Genomic DNA, 6000 nt, shown 5'->3' on the forward strand with positions numbered 1-6000 from the left:
TGAGGATACCAAGTCCAACCAACAACTGAGAAAATGTTCAATCGAGTTGTTAAGTGGTTATCTGATCTTTGCTTAACAATTGGCAGTGAGGGGGAATCTACTGCTCCCAAGACTGCTATGAGGTAGTTCTAATTGTTAAGAAGCTTTCCTTGAGCCTAGGTCTCTCTCTGCAACCTCTACCAGTTCTGTCCTCTGGGCACCAAGGTCAATCCTTCTTCTGTGTGAGGGCCCTTTGTTTACTTGTCATCTGGATTCTGTCACTTACTAGTTGCATGATCCTGGACACCTTTCTGAGTCTCAGTTTCTGTATCTGGTGGTAAAGGAGGGATCCAACAGTCCTGACAAGGCTTGGACCAGCTGACTTGCAAGGGACCTGAGTCATTCAAAACTCTGGGACTTGTTTTTCTGCCCAGGTTGGAAAGAGAGAAAACTTAAGAGGACACCAGGACTGAGGGTGAAAGGGAGGGTGAATTTTTGGGCTTGAGAGAGACTAAAAGGAGAGTCCATGAAAGAGAAAGAACACCTGGAGAAAGGTGAAGAGGAAAAAACCCCAGAAACTAGGAAGGTGGGGGTACTTCCTCCTAGTCCCAAATGGAAGAAGGGTTTCCCCTGCTGGTTTCTCTCCTCAAAATCTGCTAAAACTAAAGCAGTAAGATATTAGACTGCTTTCTATTATCGATGCTAGATGTGGTTATTGGAGCACTAGGGTAGGGGAGAGGGAAAATATTCCAAATACAGAGGAACTGAAATCCCTTATCCCCTTCTTCTGCCTGAAGATGGATGTGACTTGTACCTATTTCTGGGTGTTAAAGATGGCATCTGACTGATCAAATCTCATTTTTCATAAAAGACCTGTGGTTGACCTGGAGTTCTTACTTTCTTGTATCCCTTTGTTTGTGGCATGAGGGTGTGAGGCAGCTCTGGGAACCACACAGGAGACACTGACTTTTCCTAGGGGTTAGGTCAGAGCTGCCCTCCCAGTTCATTGTTAGAGAGTTTTTTCTCTCTAACTGGGGCCTTTATCATAAGCCAATCATAACTACATTTCCAACTATGAATTTGGGGCCTATTAAATTTGCTTTATCAGACCATGAACCTAACTTAGAGACCCCTAAGGTTACAGAGAGATCACTGGATTCTTTCTCAGAGGGCTTGGGTTCAAATCCTAGAGCTGTCACTTAATAATTATGTCACCCTTGGGCAAGTCAATTCTTTCTCCCGCACTCTTAGTTGTTTTTATCTTCAGGTGAAAATCTTTCACTAGAAACTAGAAATCTTTCCAGTGAAACCTCTGGATGTACTGAGAGAAAATATCAGCCCTTAGTATATTCACAAAGGCGATGAACCATCAGGGAGCAATAATGACCTACTACCGATAACTATCTACTCTCCTCACCCAGTCACCACAGGGTTGTGAACACACACCTGTTTCTGTCTCTACTGAGTGTCTTCTTCCCTGATCCTAGGTGAATGAGTATGGGAGATGGAATGAACCTGGTTATGGACTTGTGAGCTTCAGAAGTCTGGCAAGAACAACCAGAATCTCAACAACTGGAATCCATGGCAGAGACTGAAAGTAGCCACAGCCACTGACTCTGATGAGGAGTCAGCCCTGAGTTATGATCTGCCTGACACAGCCCAATGATGATTTGACTCAGAGAAAGGCATTGCTGGGACTTGAAATGGACTTTCTGAGCCCAAGGGGTCCAGTGATCTTTCTACTCTGCCATGCTGATTTTTTTTAAGTTTCATGGTACCAGAGAGAAAAAGAAGGAAAAGAGTGGGCATGAGAATGAAGGAAAGAGGAAGAAAAAGAAGAACAGGAAAAAGATAAGGAAGATGAATACAAATTCAACAAAGAAGTGGTACTGGAACTGGAACATTATTGTAGGCAAAAATGTTGCCCCAACATTGGCCCATGAAAATTTAAGAAAAAGTTTTAATAGATGTCATTAAACCAAATAGTCATAATCTTCTTCCTATGGGAAAGGAAAAACTAGCAAAATACAGAAACCTAGCAAGAGAAATAAAAATCATGTGGGCACAGGGTCAGGCACACATCATCCCCATTGTCTTTCCTGTTACTATAATTGGCTTGAAGACAAGTTCACTTTCAGTAAGCCTACAGAAGACGACACCTAGATACTTTTATTCAATTACAAAAAGCAGCTATTTTGTTCCCATGTGCAAATAAGTATCAGAATATTAAGTATTCAACCATATGACAATTTGCATCAGAATAGCTTCTATCTGAATTCATAGTAAAAGATGGGAAAAATGAAATAATAACACACCCTTACATGTTCTTAAAGGCTTACAAATTGTTCTGTGATTTCTGTGAGAAAAGCAATAAAAGTTAAAAAAAAAGAAATAGGAGAAAAATGTCCGAAGGAAGCTAGAGAATCATTGGTAGGGTGTAAGATGGGAAGAGAATAGTATACGTTATAATTATTTACATGTGTCAATCAACAACTATTCCCTGAGCATCTATTTTATGCCCAGAACTGTCTTGGGTACTTAGGGAATAGGAATTACATAGTCCCTGCCCTCAAGGAGCTTATGATCAGGTTGTATACAGGTGCACAAATGCTTCTGATTTGACTAGCAGAGATGACTTTAATTTCATCCCAGAAACAGACAACCCTCTCACATTCAGCTCAAACTGGATAGATAACTTGTCAGTATAATTTACTAATGGCTGTTTCAGTGTAGGAGATGGGGGTAAGGGAAGGATAGATTCAAGGTTCTCATGTGTTAGGTTCTGCTTTGCACATATTTCTTTTTAAAACCCTTATGCTATGGAGTCATTTTAAACTTAGCAAACCTGATAACTTGTAGGTCTTGCCCAATTGTATATGAAGATACACTTCGAGCCCACCAAGGTGACTTTGAGCTCTGATCCCATCTTTCTGACAGTGAAAACACCCAGCTTGGAGATAGAAGAAATAGGTTAAAGGCTGAGTTCTGGCACTGATGAGCTGCACAGGATATGAGAAGCTTCCCATCTGTAGGTACCTAAGAAAAACACACTACTTACCATTAAGGGTCATTGTGACGACAGGCATTTTAAAATCACAAAGCACTATGGGAATATGAACTATTGCTGATGTTATTCTTTATTGTGTATACTTCCTAAAGAATCTGTGAAACACAAGTACAGTGGGATAACTTTTGGGGTTGGAATAAAAGCTAGAAGACTGTCATCTATTTAGGAATAAGCAAAGAAGGCAGGTGATGGGGGGGTGGGGTGAGGTGGGACAGGGATAGACAAGCATTCCTAGCAAGGCAAATGGCATTAGCAAAGATATGGAGGTGTTCATGTTTATGAAAGGTTATGGGACAAGTAGAACAATTTGACTGGAGAAGAGGTTTTGTGCAGGGAAAGGTAGAGATACATGTGGGTTCCAAGGGTGTGCTGGAGCCAGCTCATACTTCTCTGAGAGTCATTTAAATTTTCAGGGAGAGCATTTATACCTGGGGAATCAGAGCTTGTTTACTGCTTTGTTTATTGTTAAATAAGTGATGAATAAACTGCAAATAATTCAGATTAAACTTAAAAGCATGTCCTATATCTTTGGAGAATTGGTTATTAAATATTTACACATACATCCAAGGACATTTTGTAAAAGTCCTTGAACACTAAGTTTAGGAATTTAGTCTTTCTTCTGTAGGTCATGGGAAAGTTTAATATTAAGCTTAAGCAAAAAGTAAAACCAATTAAACAAATTAGCTGGCTGGTTGTTGGAGATTTGTTTGCATTTCCTATGTCTTTTCCAGTCATTTCCAACCCCAACTGTATTTTCTAGAAGACTCTCAATCTGGGAGATCAAGAGTGCATGAAAGCAATTTCCTCAGGCCCTGTCTATTCAGAATGATGTATGAACATCTCTGAAATCAGACTTTGAAAATGAGATGGAGAGAGAATAGAATTCTTAGGGCCCTAACTATAGTGGAGAGAGTTTTGCCCCCTTCCTTCACCTGTAGCCCTAGGCAAGGAAGGTTTTCATTATACTGGCAGCAGAAGACAGCAATCAAGAGCAGTGAGGTGTACAGTATCCTGATGTGCCCAGAGGAGTGAGTATATTCTCATCCAACCAAGATGATGGGTGAATAACGAACAAAGCAAGCAAAAACAGGATTGAAGGGTTGGGAGCCATTTGAACCAAGAGGAAGAATTCTACCTTCTGGTCAGTGGAGACTTATGTAAATGACTCATAAGGTCCCTTTTGTACCTGCTGGGAGTTGGAAAACTTGCACAAATATCTGAACTTTTGCTTTATCCTGTAGCCAGGGCCAGGAGAATGTGGTTCCCATGCAGTCGAGATGGAAGGGAACTGAGATGATTATCTCTTATGAGACTTTGAGTCTGTAGCTTGAAATTTATTACTCTTTTATTTAATTCAATTCAACTTGCTTAGATAACCCTTTGGAATTTGACTGACACAGGACAGGGAGTAGAGTGAGGAGGGACATGAGGGAAATGGCTAGTAAGATGTAGGTATGAATAAGAAACTGAATGAAGAATTCTCCTAATTCTCCTTCTAAACAATGCATTCTTAATAACTTATTCATTACTTTTCCCATATTTTTGAGCAAGGTAGTGGTTGGTGTTGGGATCAGTTTTTTTAGGAAATTGAATCTGGTGGCTATATGTAAGATAGATGGGGGGAGGAAACAGACTGGCTGCAAAGAGATCTTAGAAGGCTCAAAGAAACCAGTTAGAGAGCTCTTTACAGATGAGGATGATGAAAGCCAAACTAGACTGGTAGCCATGGAAATGGAAGGATGATAACTAGTTCATTGTTGAACTTCATCCTTGAGACTGTTAATGCTGGCTGAATCTTATTTATGCATGGGTAGAATTGCCAGCAACTGGTGGATTGAGGAGCAGTAGTGATTGAAAAGAAAGAGATAACATCAGTGGGGGCTAGGCAAGCCTGTACCTACCCTCTGTACATGACTGGTACATGACTGATTTATTGATCTGAAGGTCAAGTTTGTATACTCTCTTAAGCAAGCAAGCAAGGTTATACCCATGACAACATTTTTAGTTTACATCTTTTACATCTTTTACTTCCATATCTTAGTTCCTTCTGTGTAACAACCTTGGGGTACACAACCAGGATCAGGACGATCTCATCTTTGCTTATCAGGAATGGGATGGTGACCCAATTTCCTGAGAACATTACCCTTTACACTAGTACAAGTCCCAAGGACCTCATGTTCTGGACTCCATCAGTACTGGCTCTCTACATCTACCCCTTTTTTCTTTGCAAATAATTTTAGTCCGTGTAGGTCAGTGCCAATGTTGACAAGAAATTGATGTAGTCTGACAAGGTTTTTAAAGAGAAATGAGATTTTAGAATTGGAATTGGGGCCCAAGTACATGCCACCCAGGCACCCCATCATTCCTGCTTTAACAGATGGGACCCAAGATCTTTTGGGGTAATGGATAAAGGTCTCGGCTTCTGAAACTGCTTTATGCTGAGACTGGATGTAGAACTGTCCCTGCCTCACAGAGTCCTGTCATTGGAGGGGTTGGGTCTTTAGTTACTATCAGGAATGTGGTCCAGATGGTGATGCATAATGGTCTCAGACAGAGGGTGATACACAGCCAGAACAGTCATCTGCAAGTGGAGGGCACTAAACCTGGAGGAGACAAATCTGGCAAGAAGGTTAAGCAAACAAAGGCCAAAAAATGACCAGAAGGGTATAAATATGGGTTGGTATCCTTTAGGTAGGGCCATCTCAAATTTGATTGGGCTATTATCAAATCAAGTTACATCATTTTTCTGTTTTCTGAAAATACTTCCTCACACTTTCTCAACATACTTAAGCCATCTGAGACTGGTACAAAGGTACCCAGAGCAACTATCTGGGGATAGGAGGGGCTTGGGTGACCCCCATTTGTCCCAAACCTTTTTGTCTGCTTTCCATATTTTCAAACCTTTATTTATCTTTCCAAATCTTTTGAACCCATTATTCAGACTGCTTCACTTT

The 6000-nt window shown here is 40.8% G+C and overlaps 1 long non-coding RNA gene across 1 annotated transcript in view; it reads left to right on the top strand.

Moving 5' to 3' along the window:
* The window catches only part of LOC140514560 (uncharacterized), a 60626-nt gene extending 58255 nt beyond the window's left edge, over positions 1–2371 (top strand). The window contains exon 2 of the long non-coding RNA XR_011970719.1: positions 1467–2371. This is a non-coding gene — a long non-coding RNA (uncharacterized lncRNA). The remainder of the gene's footprint in view (positions 1–1466) is intronic.
* Positions 2372–6000: the final 3629 nt, after the last annotated feature.

This window comes from Notamacropus eugenii, chromosome 1 (genome assembly GCF_028372415.1).
Source record: "Notamacropus eugenii isolate mMacEug1 chromosome 1, mMacEug1.pri_v2, whole genome shotgun sequence".
NCBI classification, from domain to species: Eukaryota; Metazoa; Chordata; class Mammalia; order Diprotodontia; family Macropodidae; genus Notamacropus; species Notamacropus eugenii.